We start from the raw sequence: 17,078 nt of genomic DNA on the forward strand, positions 1-17,078 counted from the left end.
CCAATACATCGTTTTTTTGGTATTCTATAAAGCAATAATTGATTATAGAGTGCAAAGATTTTTTCTAACACAACGTTCCACCCATTTACTTATCAAGTTGGGTTCTTACTTTGTGTTTGACATTTCCATTTGCCTCAGTTGGTGAGCACTATTCAAGTGTGGAGGGGCTATACATGCAGAGGTGCTGAGACCTATTTGGATTGATTCCATTTGCAAAGAGAAACATTTCCCAACACACTCTCATGAGCTGTATGCTGCTGGTTTCCACAGTATCAAAATCACGGAGTCAAAACCAATGACATCTCCCCAGTTTGGCAGATTTTAGTAATGTTTTGGACCAAGTAGGGCCTGACAGACCAGTCGAGGATCAAATCAATGTCTTCCTTTTCTCTCCTGGTCTTCTGCTCAGTCCTCAGTTAGAGGAAAGGAATTCTAGGAACTGTATCCGTCAGAAAGGCAAACAATTGATCATTACTGTGAACAGGCCAATAGCAGAACCAGGGGAAAGCCATGGGAATGAATGTAGGGCCTAGTCTCTCCTCTTCGTCTCAACACAGATCCATGTAATGCAATATTCAGCCTGTGCCAAGTTGAGGAAGGGATGATTGCTCTCCTAGGAGAGAGTTGTCTCTGCTCCTCTTCTCTATATTTTAGCAATGTTCTTGAAGCGATCGGGAGCGTATGTCGACTGACACTACTGTGATGTTTTGTGACAGGTTTATGGTTCTGCGGTGAAGTCCACTTTATTGCGTGTCTTCACTGAGTGCAGTGTACTGTAATCATCACAACTTAACTGTGACCTTGGCCCTAACTAGGATACTGACTCTGTGATGAAACACTGGTGGGGGGCGGAGGAGGTCACAGACTTGGTTTTCAGGCAGATGCACATTAGCCTCTTTGCACTTAGGCTACCTCATCCATAACCCAGACAAACACTTCCACAAGATAACTTGATTTCATCGGGCATCAGGGTGGCGGTTTGTCACGAAACGAACTGCTCCGGGAAAAGGGTGTTGGCCCATAAACTAAAGTCGAGAACTGCCTCAAAACTTCATAACCTCAAACCCCTAAACATTTAACTTTCAGATTAAACAGTCAAACTAAGAATGCAGAGACTTGGATTGTTTAAAGAAAGAGAGGAACACAATGTTCAACCAGGGCCACAGCTTTGGTTTTAGAAGTGGGGGGGACATTACTTGCTGGGGGCTCTGGGGGTCCTCCCATTTTTGGAGCATCTAAAGCTAAATTACTGCATTTCTCCACAATCTAATATGAACCATGGCCCTTCTAGCCATCTCTATTTAGAACAACATAAAGTAAGCAAAAATGCCCAGTCATCAAGCTAGGTAAGAGATCATTATTAAATATGTTTAAGTGATTGATAAGACTGAACTAGATCAATGATAATTCAATAATCAATATTGTGTTGCACCTTTAACCAATAGCCTAACAAATGAACAACTCGTACAAATAAAATACAAAGACTTTTGATTGTCTTTATTAAGACATCCTCTATATCAAATTTCAGCCAGATCCCCCAGCCTGCCTGAGCCACCTGCACGCCCAACCAGTCTAGTCAATAACTCAACTCTCTCCCAAACACAATTTCCTTCCCATCTTTTTTTTTGTCTCAAGGAAAGGTTAGGAAAACAAAAGTTTCATAAAAACACACATATACCCACACATTAACACACAGAAACAGTACACCCTCCATATAATTCATATCATAGGCCTAACAGTAATTTAGAGCACACAATATAGCACAGTCACACAAACACACCCCACTCAGCTTTAGGGTCTTAGTGAAACATTCATTATTGGTTTCAGGTGTGTTAGGGCAAGGCCAGTGTCAACCAACAGTAAAGCAGACCCAAGGGCCAGGACTGAGCAGCCCAGAAGCTAGGAATTCCTTAAATAGGTACATTGGCATTTTTCCTATTTTGTTGCCTTACAACCTGGAATTAAAATTGATTTTGGGGGGGTTTGTATCATTTGATTTACACAACATGCCTACCACTTTGAAGATGCAACTTATTTTTTATTGTGAAACAAACAAGAAATAAGACCAAAAAAAAGAAAACTTGAGCGTGCATAACGTTAATACTTTGTAGAGCCACCTTTTGTAGCAATTACAGCTGCAAGTCTCTTGGGGTATGTCTCTATAAGCTTGGCACATCTAGCCACTGGGATTTTTGCCCATTCTTCAAGGCAAAACTTCTCCGGCTTCTTCAAGTTGGATGGGTTCCGCTGGTGTACAGCAATCTTTAAGTCATACCACAGATTCTCAATTGGATTGAGGTCTGGGCTTTGACTAGGCCATTCCAAGACATTTAAATGTTTCCCCTTAAACCACTCGAGTGTTGCTTTAGCAGTATGCTTAGGGTCATTGTCCTGCTGGAAGGTGAACCTCCCTCCGTCCCAGTCTCAAATCTCTCGAAGACTAAAACAGGTTTCCCTCAAGAATTTCCCTGATTTAGCGCCATCCATCATTCCTTCAATTCTGACCAGTTTCCCAGTCCCTGCCGATGAAAAATATCCCCACAGCATGATGCTGCCACCATCATGCATCACTGTAGGGATGGTGTTCTCGGGGTGATGAGAGGTGTTGGGTTTGTGCCAGACATAACGTTTTCCTTGATGGCCAAAAAGTTCAATTTTAGTCTCATCTGACCAGAGTACCTTCTTCCATATGTTTGGGGAGTCTCCCACATGCCTTTTGGCGAACACCAAACGTGTTTGCTTATTTTTTTCTTTAAGCAATGGCTTTTTTCTGGCCACTCTTCCAAAAAAGCCCAGCTCTGTGGAGTGTACGGCTTAAAGTGGTCCTATGTACAGATACTCCAATTTCCACTGTGGAGCTTTGCAGCTCCTTCAGAGTTATCTTTGGTCTCTTTGTTGCCTCTCTGATTAATGCCCTCCTTGCCTAGTCATTGAGTTTTGGTAGGCGGCCCTCTTTTGGCAGGTTTGTTGTGGTGCCATATTCTTAAAAAAATTTAATAATGGATTTAATGGTGCTCCGTGGGATGTTCAAAGTTTCTGATATTTATTTATAACCCAACCCTATTATGTACTTCTCCACAAATTTGTCCCTGACCTGTTTGGTGAGCTCCTTGGTCTTCATGGTGCCGCTTGCTTGGTGGTGCCCCTTGCTTAGTGGTGTTGCGGACTCTGGGGCCTTTCAGAACAGGTGTATATATACTGAGATCATGTGACAGATCATGTGACACTTAGATTGCACACAGGTGGACTTTATTTAACTATTTATGTCACTTCTGAAGGTAATTGGTTGCACCAGATCTTATTTAGGGGCTTCATAGCGAAGGGGGTGAATACATATGCAAGCACCACTTTTCCGTTATTTGTTTTTTAAGAATTTTTGAAACAAGTTGTTTTTTTCATTTCACTTCACCAATTTGGACAATTTTGTGTATGTCCATTACATGAAATCCAAATAAAAATCCATTGAAATTACAGGTTGTAATGCAACAAAATTGGAAAAACGCCAAGGAGGATGAATACTTTTGCAAGACACTGTATCTCCCCTGACGTGGGCATGTTTTGTCGTACTGTATTCCATCCAGACCTTATGAAAGTTGCACAGTATACCCTTAATCTGGTAATTAATCAAATGTAGTGATACATAACTTGACATTTCTTCCATCCATTGTGGGAGGATAACCAACCTGTCTCCAAAATCAACATTTCAAAGGAAACAAAAACAGGGAGAATCTGTAGACATGCTCTGATAAAAGAAAATACTCTTTGCCAGAATTCAGCCAGCCTTCACAAGAGCAAAACATATGCAAATATGTCCCCTTTTGTGTTTTACACCTCCAGCAGAATAATTACATTTCTGTGTGCGTGATATTCAGTTTCACTGGCATATAGTACATTCTATGGATGGTCTTAAACTGCAGTAATTTATGTCTGAGATTATATGAACATGACTGGGCTTTCTAATATATCTGTATCCATTCAATAGCGTCTCCCAGGTCTTCCTCACATTTTTGTTTTGTGTCATCGGGTAAAGCCTCTATCAACCCTTGATACAGTTTGGAAATCAACTTTAGAGGTTTGTCAGACTGCCTTAAAATAGTTTCAATCTTTGAAGCTTCTTGCTTGTCCAGTGTTTGCTGCACAGAGAAAATAAAGTGTTGTATCTGCAAAAATTCCTCTCAGCTCCGTCACAGACTGTTCTTCCCTGGCTGCCTGACCCTGACCATCTGATCCTGCTCATATGAAGCATGACAAATAATTACATTGGTGTACATTTATACATTATATTATCCATGATTATACAATGGGTGGGTCTAATCCTGAATGCTGATTGGTTAAAACCGCATTCCAGTCGCTGTCTATTCCACAAGTTGCCACCATCTAAATCTAAGACGTTAAAATGCCTATTTACTCTGTTCCATCTGACTACGCAATCCACTGTCTCATCAGCCCAGCCAGGCAACTTATAAACTTGATCTCCACTATAAAGAGTCTCTAGACATTATCTCACATTTCTTTAAGACTAACATTTCGTTTTCAACATCAGAGATTTGTATAAACCTTACTGTCTGTCTCTCCGACCTTTGCAACATTGTTTCAACATTCAAATCCGATCTCCTGCTGTCCCATAGTAATGAACGTGTCAGGACGAGACAGACAGGCAGGCAGTGTTTCTCAGCCAGTCAAAATCATGAATCAGCTGGCATCATTTTAATGGATATGTACAAAAAAAGGTCAATTGAAAAAAGGTCAAACGGAACCCAGCTAATTTGCAGTCTTTCCAGCTTCAGTTTGAAGTGATTGTGTTACTGTAGCTGTGTTGTTGGCTAGCTCCTCTGAACAACAGTGTCCTGACGAGTGAACACATTTTCTATGTCAGGCGAAATCGCGCCTCATTAGCTCATTGTTATGGATGTATCCAAATAAATGTCACTAGAAAACAGCTTAAACAAATGCAAATGCAGCTACTTTGCTGTTATTCTGGCTGCTTTTTGACGTGACTGTAAGTTAGCCGTAGTTTGCTACCTAGCAAGCAAGGGATAAGAACGTTGAAAATTTATGCACTCACTAACTGTAAGTCGCTCTGGATAAGAGCGTCTGCTAAATGACTAAAATGTAAATGTAAAATGTTGCCAGTCAGTATGGCAATTAAACATTTAGAACGAACGACTGGGTCGCGTCCATAGATACAGAACTAAAAGACTGAACGACTGGACTTCGTCTTGGGCCTAACAACACCCGTGCCAATATATCCTCCAAATACCGGCTTCTCAGGCATTATCACTTAAATAGAATCAATGGTTCAACAATAGAAATGACCATTATTCCCAGACCCCAGACTGTAGCCTACCCATCAACTCAAGATGGAACTTTGTATCCATTTACTGATTATTATAATATACTACAAAATTGACCTGAGCTCTGTAGACTGGTCTTCCCTGGCTGTCTGACCCTTCAGGGACACCTGTCACCATCTGATCCTGCTAAGACATGATGAGCATAGGGTTGTGTACTAACTGTGCACCATGACAGTGAAGCCTGTTGAACTGTTTATACCATGTCAGTGTGAAAAGTAGGGAAGTATACCATCATGCCATCATTAAGTTTGCAGACGACACAACAGTGGTAGGCCTGATCACCGACAACGATGAGACAGCTGATAGGGAGGAGGTCAGAGACCTGGCCGTGTGGTGCCAGGATAACAACCTCTCCCTAAATGTGATCAAGACAAAGGAGATGATTGTGGACTACAGGAAAAATAAGAGAACTGAGCACGCCCCCATTCTCATCGACAGGGCTGTAGTGGAGCAGGTTGAGAGCTTCAAGTTCCTTGGTGTCCACATCACCAACAAACTATCATGGTCCAAACACACCAAGACAGTCGTGAAGAGGGCACGACAAAGCCTATTCCCGCTCAGGAGACTGAAAAGATTTGGCATGGGTCCTCAGATCTTCAAAAAGTTCTACAGCCGCACCATCGAGAGCATCCTGACTGGTTGCATCACCGCAGCCTCCAACCGCAAGGCACTACAGAGGGTAGTGCGTATGGCACAGTACATCACTGGGGCCAAGCTTGCTGCCATCCAGGACCTCTATACCAGGCGGTGTCAGAGGAAGGCCTTAAAAATTGTCAAAACTCCAGCCACCCTAGTCATAGACTGTTCTCTCTGCTACCACATGGCAAGCAGTACCGGAGCGCCAAGTCTAGGTCCAAAAGGCTTCTTAACAGCTTCTATCTCCAAGCCATAAGACTCCTGAACAGCTAATCAAATGGCTACCCGGACTATTTGCATTGTTGATTTGATTTGATTAGCTAGGGAAACTGACAGATCAATAATGTTACATTGCTATACTGACTAACAAAAACTCACATTGTAACTAGAGGCTAGCTAGAGCTGAACTGGCTGTGGTAGCTACTAGCTAGCTAACTAGCTGCTAGTGGGTCATTCACTTCAGTCGAGATGGGATGAAACTTTAGCTAACGTAACATTTCAGTTACACTACTAGCTCAGCACTGGGAATACATATATTTTTTTTCTGTCAAACAGCAGTTACCTTGCCAGCTAGATCATTCAACTAAAGAGTAGGCAGTTTCTGCTCTGCTTGTTTTTACAACTCAGAGAAAAAGTGCAACACCGACAGCAGCAGCCTCTGTTCATCTCTCCCGTGCTGGTCGTATACGCCAGCCTTTCAGAAGCTTCGCCTTGACACAGCCTGTCCGCACACTCTGTGGTGTCTGTGCGGTCCTAAATCCAGCCGGCTGAAACCGGAAAACAGCCTATCCGACCACTCTGAGGCGTCCGCATGGTCCTAAAGCACACTGGTTACAATGTATTGTATCACAGTGCAATGATAAAACTGTGGGGGACAAACACGTAATTTCAGAATGGGGGGGGGGTGGTCATGTCCCCCCCCGTCCCCAGTGAAAGTTACGCCCCTGTGTTCAACCTACAGTACCGAGTTGTCAACAATAGTGCAAACCCCAGAAAATTCCAAACACAAGTGCAAAGCGATTACTCAGCCAATAGTTAGTAGCTGTGTGATTGTGTTCAATAACCACATGCTTCAGAAGGCCTGCAGGCCTCTCTGGTCATTTCTGTTTGACGATGTGGGTGCAGAGTTCATAAAACCTGTACTCAGTGAGTCAATCAAGCAATTTACTGCAGGCTACCAGATATATTTATCCAGAATGTGTATGACATGCCTGCTAATAACTGCTACAGCCCATAACAGCAGTGATATCCATCTGCTGGATTAAGTCTAGGTCTACTTCACATTGCACTACAACTATCAAATCAAATGTTATTTGTCACGTGCCAAATACAACGGGTGTATACTTTACCGTGAAATGCTTGCTTACGAGCCTTGCCAACAATGCAGAGTTTAAAAATAAAAATGCAATAGTAAAACAAGAGGAATAAAATAAAATACACAAGAATGGAGCTATATACAGGGAGTACCAGTACCAGATCAATGTGCAGAGGTACGAGGTACACTACCTGACCATGAGTATGAGGACACCTGCTTGTCAAACATCTCATTCCAAAATCATGGACATTAATATGGAGTTGGTCCCCCCTTTGCTGCTAAAACAGCCTCAACTCTTCTGGGAAGGCTTTCCACTAGATGGACTCCATTCAGCCACAAGAGCATTATTGAGGTCGGGCACTGATGTTGGGCGATTAGGCCCGCAGTCAGCGTTCCAATTCATCCCAAAGGTGTTCAATGGGGTTGAGGTCAGGGCTCTGTGCAGGCCAATCAAGTTCATCCACACCGATCTCGACTAACCATTTCTGTATGGACCTCGCTTTGTGCACGGGGTCATTTTCATGCTGAAATAAACATGAAAAGCAGCACCAGACCATTATTCCTCCTCCACCAAACTTTACAGCTGCCACTATGCATTCGGGCAGGTAGCGTTCTCCTGGCATCCGCCAAACCCAGATTCGTCCGTCGGACTGCCAGATGGTGAAGAGTGATTCATCACTCCAGAGAAGGCGTTTCTACTTATACCACTCCAGCCGACGCATGTTATTGAACATGGTGATCTTAGGCTTGTGTGCGGCTGCTCGGCCATGGAAACCCATTTCATGAAGCTCCTGACGAACAGTTATTGTGCTGACGATGCTTTCAAAGGCAGTTTGGAACTCGTTAGTGAGTGTTGCAACCGAGACAGACGATTGTTACGTGCTACGCCCTTCAGCACTCGGCGTTCTCCTTCCACTTCGTGGATGAGCCGTTGTTGCTCCTAGACATTTCCACTTCACAATAGCAGCACTTACAGTTGACCGGGGCAACTCTTAGCAGGGCAGAAATTTGACGAACTGACTTGTTGGAAAGGTGGCATCCTATGACGGTGCCACGTTGAAAGTCACTGATCTCTTCAGTAAGGCCATTCTACTGACGATGTTTGTCTATGGAGATTGCATGGCTGTGTGCTCGATTTTATACACCTGTCAGCAACGGGTGTGGCCGAAATAGCCAAATCCACTAATATAAAGGGGTGTCCACATACTTTTGTATATATAGTGTATTTGAGGTAAATATGTACATGAAGGCAGTGTAAAGTGACTAGGCATCAGGATAGATAATAATACGAGTAAAATAAAGAACAGAGCAGCAGCAGTAAATGATGAGAGTAAAAGTGTGTGTGTGGGTTTGTGTTGTGTCGGTCTGTGTGTGTGTGCATTTGTAGTGTATGTGAATGTGTGTGGGTTTTGTGTGGGAGTGTCAATGTAGTGTGTGTGAGTTAGTGTGAATATGGTGTGTATATATCATCTAGTGGGTGTGTATATATAGTCTAGTGAGTGTGCGTAGGGTCAGTGCAAGATAGAGTCAGTGCAGATAGTTTGGGTACCCTTAATTGGCTATTTAGCAGTCTGGCTATTTAGCAGCCTAATGGCTTGGGGGTAGTAGCCATCTCGGACCCTGTTTGTCCGAGCACCGATAGTCTGGTACAGTTTTCCGGACGGTAGCAGAGTGAACAGTCTATGGTTTGGGTGGCTGGAGTCCTTGCCAATTTTTCGGCCCTTCCGCTGACACCGCCTAATATAGAGGTCATGAATGGCAGAGAGCTCGGCCTCAGTGATGTACTGGGCTGTCCGCACCACCCTCTTGTCAAGATGCTCTTGATGGTGCAGCTGTATAACTTTTTGAGGATACTAAGGTTGTAAGACTTTGATCAGTTCCTAAATACTCTGTTTATTTGTTTCTTAGGGTGATTAATAGAGTACTAAAGAGGACATACAGGATCAGCTATTACTAAACCCTGACTGAGCACTTACGCTTACAACATCAAGAACATTTCAAATGTACAGTCGTGGTCAAAAGTTTTGGTCTTCACAAAGTTTGCTGCTTCAGTGTTTTTAGATATTTTTGTCAGATGTTACTATGGTATACTGAAGTACAATTACAAGCATTCCATAAGTGTCAAAGGCTTTTATTGACAATTACATTAAGTTTATGCAAAGAGTCAATATTTGTAGTGTTGACCCTTCTTTTTCAAGACCTCTGCAATCCACCCAGACATGCTGTCAATTAACTTCTGGGCCACATCCTGACTGATGGCAGCCGATTCTTGCATAATCAATGCTTGGAGTTTGTCAGAATTTGTGGGTTTTTGTTTGTCCACCCGCCTCTTGAGGATTGACCACAAGTTCTCAATGGGATTAAGGTCTGGGGAGTTTCCTGGCTATGTACCCATAATGTCGATGTTTTGTTCCCCGAGCCACTTAGTTATCACTTTTGCCTTATGGCAAGGTGCTCCATGATGCTGGAAAAGGTATTTTTAGTCACCAAACTGTTCTTGGATGGTTGGGAGAAGTTGCTCTCGGAGGATGTGTTGGTACCGTTCTCCATTGGAAGCAACCCCACACATGAATGGTTTCAGGATGCTTCACTGTTGGCATGACACAGGACTGATGGTACCTTTTGCAGAATATCAGTCTGTCCCTGATGTTTTTCCTGGATAGAAGTGGCTTCCTCGCTGCCCTTATTAACACCAGGCCATCCTCCAAAAGTCTTCGCCTCACTGTGCGTGCAGATGCACTCACACCTGCCTGCTGCCATTCCTGAGCAAGCTCTGCACTGGTGGTGCCCCGATCCCACAGCTGAATCAACTTTAGGAGACGGTCCTGGCGCTTGCTGGACTTTCTTGGGCACCATGAAGCCTTCTTCACAACAATTGAACCTCTCTCCTTGAAGTTCTTGATGATCTGATAAATGGTTGATTTAAGTGCAAACTTACTAGCAGCAATATCCTTGCCTGTGAAGCCCTTTTTGTGCAAAGCAATGATGACGGCACGTGTTTCCTTGCAGATAACGATGGTTAACAGAGGAAGAACAATGATTTCAAGCACCACCCTCCTTTTAAAGCTTCCAGTCTGTTATTCTAACTCAATCAGCATGACAGAGTTATCTCCAGCCTTGTCCTCGTCAACACTCTCACCTGTGTTAACGAGAGAATCACTGACATGATGTCAGCTGGTCCTTTTGTGGCAGGGCTGAAATGCAGTAGAAATGTTTTTTGGGGATTAAGTTCATTTTCATGGCAAAGAGGGACTTTGCAATGAATTGCAATTCATCTGATCACTCTTCATAACATTCTGGAGTATATGCAAATTGCCATCATAAAAACTGAGGCAGCAGACTTTGTGAAAATTAATATTTGTGTCATTCTCAAAACTTTTGACCACGACTGTATAATGTGTTTATGTGTTGTAGTTATTACATTGTTGGTGTTTTAGTGAAGTCTCTCATACTAAAACATATTAATGTGGTCTCGTGTCTTGTAAGGGGACAATGTAAGGGGACAATGCTACACGGACTAGGTGACCGCTGATTTGATTGCATATTTTGTAAACCTTCCCGTGATGAAAGGCACATTTGCAAAGTCACTGCGACACTTAATGAATATTGAGTGTTCTATCTCTTTTGCCTTCCAATTAATGAATAGATGTGGGTAATTATTTGACCGATGCCTCTTTCCCTGGCATGTCCCATATCCATCACTAAGTTAAAAATAAATTAAAATCAATACACCGGCAGAACCTTGGAACAGTGTCATTGCTTTCAATGGTGGGAGACAGGGCTTGAATAACAACTATTGATCTCCTTGAGGAATATTCTCTTTTATCACCACCTCGACCACCAACCACCAAACAAGATAAGTGTTCTTCCCCTCCCATGGAAATCCTGCATGTAGTGTTCGTTCTTATCATCCCACCCTGTGATAATAAATGCAAAAGAGCCCCGATCGAAAGAAGAAAGAAAAGCTAGAGCTGAGATCCCGATAACACCGTAGTAACGCTATTTCAAACAACTTCTCCACTGCTTCCACCCCTGAGTGGTCGGTGGCCATTGTCTAAACAGCCTCCTTGTGAAACAAAATGGTCGCCTAAATCGTTGTAAAGCTTCTAGGCCAGGGGAGAGAGGGGATGGGAGATTGCGTGTGTCAGCAAACATTGACTGGGCTTTATCACAATGAGGTGCAGTGTTAGAGGAGCTAACAGGCCGCCTGGCTAATCGCCCTCCGCAGAGAACACACATTCCTGCAGGTCAGGGCTCAGGGTTGTGTGTGAGTGTGTGTGGGTGAGGAGGGAGAGAGAGTGTGTGTGCCTGTGTTTGTGTGTGTGCGCGTGTGTGTTACAGACGGTGTGTGTGTACGTGTTTTCTGAACGGTGTGTGTGTCTGCATGTGTGTGTGTACGTGTTTTCCGGACGGTGTGTGTGTCTGCATGTGTGTGTGTGTGTTCGGTGGGAGGAAGGAGAGCTTGGCATGTTTATGTGCAGGTCAGAGGAAAAACCCAAACTGTGTCTACACTCCCCCCTCTCCCCCCCTCTCCCCCACCTTGTCCTGTTCTGGACCCACGGCTAACTTCGTTTTCTGTGACCTGGTGCAGATAAGGCTGGTGGAAAAGCAGTGTTAATAACTGCAGTAATAACTGTGATGACAATTTGTTTTACCTTATCCAAGCCTGGCGATAAATCACACGAGAAATGTAACATCTGGTGGATAGTCACACGACTCTATACTGAGGCTCACTGCTGGGAGGGATGGGTGAGAGGAGAGCTTTAAGCCTTCCGCATGCTTCAGCTCGACTGGCTCCCAGCAAACCGAATGAGTGTGCTCGCATACTCCCTTAAAAGACCTTTGCTTTAAAAATGAGATAAAAGCGGCAATAGCACTATTTGTCCATCTTGAGATGCCATAGCCAGTATACACTTCTTCAAAATAGTCAGAATTAATTTAAGAAAGCTCAAGAAATCTGTCATAAATGTTGCATGCAATTTTACATCTAACAATGATGTTTGGTGCAGTATTTCTCAATGAAATAATGTGCATGAAAAACGATTTGTCTCTCTTTGAATGACAACAAACACTTTATTGAAGAATCCCTTCCTTTGGACAAATCACCGAATGAAGGGGCATAGACTTCGGCTACGGAACTTCGGCTTGCCTCGCGAAAACTTTTACGTAAGCAAACAGCCGAAGAGCAAAACGAACAAAAACGTCTCAAAATAGCGTCATAATATATGCACAATCTGTTCCCAACTGTTTTCGATGGGAACATTCTGACGCCTTTACTGTTCAAGGACAGACATACATGGGATTTAAGTTTCACAGGAGCAGGAAAGGGCTTTTGTAACTATGGTATCTAAAGATCTGGTACTAAAAGCACTCTGGAGGATTTTCTTCTTACCTCATGACCAGAGTTTTCCACAGAATTAAATGGAACATATTATGTTGTATCTCTATGGAGGTTTCCCCTGTTGTCCTTTGCTTGCGTGATTAGGACCCCATCCGGTCTTCTCTCATAAAGTGTACTGTAGTTATCTTTGCCCAGGTTTAATGTACTGTAATATAGCTGTAATTACAGCTGCCAGCCAACAGATGTCAGCCTTCCAGATTTGATCATTAGACTGTAGATTGAAGGAGGTAATTGAAAATCATTTCATGCAACACAGTCCTATCAACACATAAACTACATAGGAGTGCAAATATTTGAGGCAAATACACTGCTGACTACTGTGTTTTCCCCACCTCAGAATTACCATTCAGATTGTTGATATCCCATATGTCATGTGAGGCTTATAAGATCGTAGGTTTCTCTGTCACTTTATGTTACTAAAAGACTTGAGGATGCCTGGAGGACTTGACAGGAAGTTGCATAGTTCATGTGAGACGAGATTTGCTCGTCTTGCTTTGTGTTGAGTGTGTGCAGCCATATAATACTAGCTAATAGGGAAAGAGCCGCTGCGTCTGTTGAGACAACTAGGGCAGTATTATGCCAAACAAAAGGCTATCTATCTCTCCTTGTGGAAGTGTCAACGCTCTGATATCTTTAAACCATTGCAATCAGCATTTAGATGTTATAATGCCAACGGTTAATCCTGTTTAGCGATGGGCCGGATAATTCCCGCTGGAATCACTGCTATCCTTGTCATATTTATTTTATCAGGCGATAACAGATTACAGGAGTTTAATGCACTTAGCATGAGTATAACTCTAGTGTACTCCACTAAGAAGGGGTTCAGGTCTTCAACTCTCTATTGTACTTACTTAAACGGTTCATAATCTCAAGGACACGGATATATCTCATATTTACAGATATCTCATACAACAGAGATATTCTACTGTATCAGGCAATGCAGAATAAATGGAACATGAATGGAAAGAATTGTCTGTTCAGTTTATGTTTTGACCAAAAATATCATAGTGTGGCTGCAGGTTTTATGTACTTTGGGGAAGTATCAAGTTTTTGAGTTTGTTGAAACTGCCAGAGTTTTATGCTTTTATTCAAATCTAATGTAGTCAGTTTTCCTCCTTTCCTTTCCGCTCACTCTCCATCTTCATTCAGCATGAGAATTATGTTGGCTTAATACAGAAGAGAGAGCAGAGAGTGTCAAGAACAGAGAGAAAGAGAGACCCCTCCCCACAGAGACAGACACAGAAAGAGAGAGTGCCTGGTATACCTGAAAGGATAAGTCTGTCTCCTCTTTCCTTTAGGCATGTCTGAGCATCTAAAAGGCAGGCGGGCACAAGGTGGGGACCTCTTCAGATCTGGCTTCTATTAAAAGGCTTGTGATCTCCTCATGTTTACCTACACTTACAACACTCCACGCTGGCTATGTAGAGTATTGGTGCGGGGTACTCGGGTGCTGCCGCTGCCTCTTTGAAGTGAAGTTGATCCTTCAGAGTCAGCTCCTGGTAATTGCATCTCTCTCTCTCTCTCTCTCTCTCTCTCTCTCTCTCTCTCTCTCTCTCTCTCTCTCTCTCTCTCTCTCTCTCTCTCTCTCTCACTCTGCTAGCCTAGAGTACTGGGAAGATGCAGATGTGGGGCTTTCACCGTGATCTGTGATCTGGAGCCAGGGCCGGATTGCCGAACAGGGCCCCCTGGAGGTTGAGTTGGGGGCCTCCTGGATGTCGGGTCCCCCCAGATAGAATATTATGAACACGTCGGTTGGAGGCCCGGGGTCCTCTAGAGGTCGGGCCCCCCCAGATAGCATATGAACATATCATGAGCCATGGCAAAATGTGTAGAATTGGAGGAAGTTGGCCGTTTTCCACAACAACAAAAAAACTAAATAATAAATAAATATATAAAATTCATAATTTTGGGTGGAGGGCACCCTGGAGGTAGGTGCCCTGGGGCCTCCATCTCTCCTCTGATATGAAATGAAAAGCGAGCAGATATAGCTAGCAACATCCATTACCCAATTGGTGTTTCTTTCTTTGACTTTTGAAAATGATTGGAGAAATGGGTGGAGATCATTTCGAAGCAGTAGCACTTTATTTATGAACAATTACAACAGCAAGAGGCAAACCAGTGTATGGGCCTACAATATATTTACATATCGGTATATTAAGTCAACCAGTGATGTGCACTTCCCCTACTGTAGTGATAGGCGTGTCCATTATTTGTCATTCACTCTACTGTACCACTGTTACCATCATTGAAAAGTGGAGACACATAAAGCATAGAAAGAGACTGAGAATAAAATGTCTGTGTTAAACGCTCGATGAGAAATGCTTGTTGTTTCCAGGCTTACTTTTGTCGATAAAGGAGCTGTAATGACACTTCATGTGCATTAGTTTCATTTTCCTCTGCAATGGTTAATTCATACACTGTTGATGACATGCATTGTGTTCCTCAACGTGCAGCGCAGAGCACCTGTGTATTATAGTAATTACTTTGATTATACCTCACATGGGTTATTACAGTAGTCTGCAGCAGAGAAGCCCCTTTTAAAACCGGCAGAGAATTTTAATTTCATACCCCCAAAAAACAGTTCATGTCCCTGTACCCTCTATCCACACACAGATATTCATCCCCTTACATCCTGTAAGGGCCTCTGTGGTTGCGGGTGTGAATTGTGAATATAAAAGCGACAGGGATACATGCTGATATGTGAAGTGCATGGTTCATACTCCTTCATCTCGTTTTAATCCACCCATCCATCCCTCTCCATCCATCCATCCATTTTCTGTGATGGGCGCTGCTGGTGTTCATCCAGACATGTGACAGTCCAGGGGGTCTCCTCATCTGTGAAGCATCTGATGCCAGGTGCCTGATTCAGAACAAATGCTCACAAACAGAAACAAAAACACACCAATGGGAGCCCATGCATCTCTGCATCGTCTATTATATTCCTACACTAGAGACTGAGTCAGGAATATAAATATTGAGCTGTGTCGGGGTAGAGTGGTGTAGAGTAGTACGCAGTCCTGGGCATTCTGAGGTTCATGCAACTGGTCAATGTGTCATGTAGGTACTGTTCAATTTAAGTAGACAGACTGGTATCCACTCAGTGCAGTGCTCATGCCAGACCAAAATAACTAGGTCCCTTCATTCATTTGTTGAATCCTCTTTTGTCCTTTTGCTACGTATGCAGCCAATTCCCCAGCACTAAACAATCCCACACTCTTATTTGCTTAGGTTAATACACCTATAATGTGTTTGACGAGTAAATTGCAGACAAAAAAAAAACTAACAAAAATCCACAAACAAAATTGCATACGACTGTACTTTTCGATATCTGGAAGCAATATGTCCTACTGTAGCTGCATTGTAAAGTCTGACAGATGTTGAGTTTCAGAGAGAGAGAGAGGCCCCACAGCGCATGGATGGTTTGGCAGAGAGCACAGGATGGTAAAGTGAAGAGACAGCGAGGGCATGGACTCCCCTGTCACTACATCTGAACCTGCCTTGGAAGTGTTATAAATCTACGGAAGATTAAAGAAAAGGCAGAGTAGCTGGCCTTTGTCGCAGTCACCATTCATTCACAATTACACTCAAAAAAATCTGGCACATGGGACTGGTGTGAGTGTAATGGAGACCTTCAAATGGGACCAGCAAACCCTGTTAAACATGGGGGGAAGATGGAAGACTTCAAAGTGAAAGACATAAAGGTGCATTCTGAAGCATGCAGGTATCAATACCGTAATCATTGAGGAGTTGGATCAATATCTGTCCTCCTCCATTGCACAACAATCCTTTGAAGTATCCACTGGAGGAACCTCCTCCTACTACACTATACTTTTGTATGAATTCATGGTGCAAGAATGTATAGAAAAGTTTGACAAGTTTGAATCAAACTTTATTACATTGTGTTTTCTCCATGGCTTTCCTAGCACATCTAATAAATGCAGTATAATTTTCTCTCCAGCTGGTGTTTGTGGGTTCATACCCATTTCAATGGAAGCGGAAGGTTGACTAGTTTTACATGTTTTGAAACAGTTAACCCCTTAGGGCTAAGGGAACTTGATTGCTCAAACTGCATTCATTTCATTGCAGGATGCAGTAGCGGCATAATTGTATGTTGCTGCTGCCAGTGTATGGCAAACTGTCCATTGGCTCTACATTTCACAAGGATTTATGTACACCATGCCCCCTCAGGTGGAAAATTGTCCGCCTCATGCCCAACAGGTGGCCCAATTGACGAATCAACATAACAATCATTTTTGACTCGCAATTACTAGTGATGGAGGTAAGTGATCACATTTTTTATGCCATGTTTACAATCTGATTTTCACCTTCACTCTGGAAATGTAAGTGGATTGTAATGTAATTGTGTTCTCTT

The sequence above is a fragment of the Coregonus lavaretus genome (genome assembly GCF_964263955.1).
Source record: "Coregonus lavaretus genome assembly, chromosome: 18".
NCBI lineage: Eukaryota > Metazoa > Chordata > Actinopteri > Salmoniformes > Salmonidae > Coregonus > Coregonus lavaretus.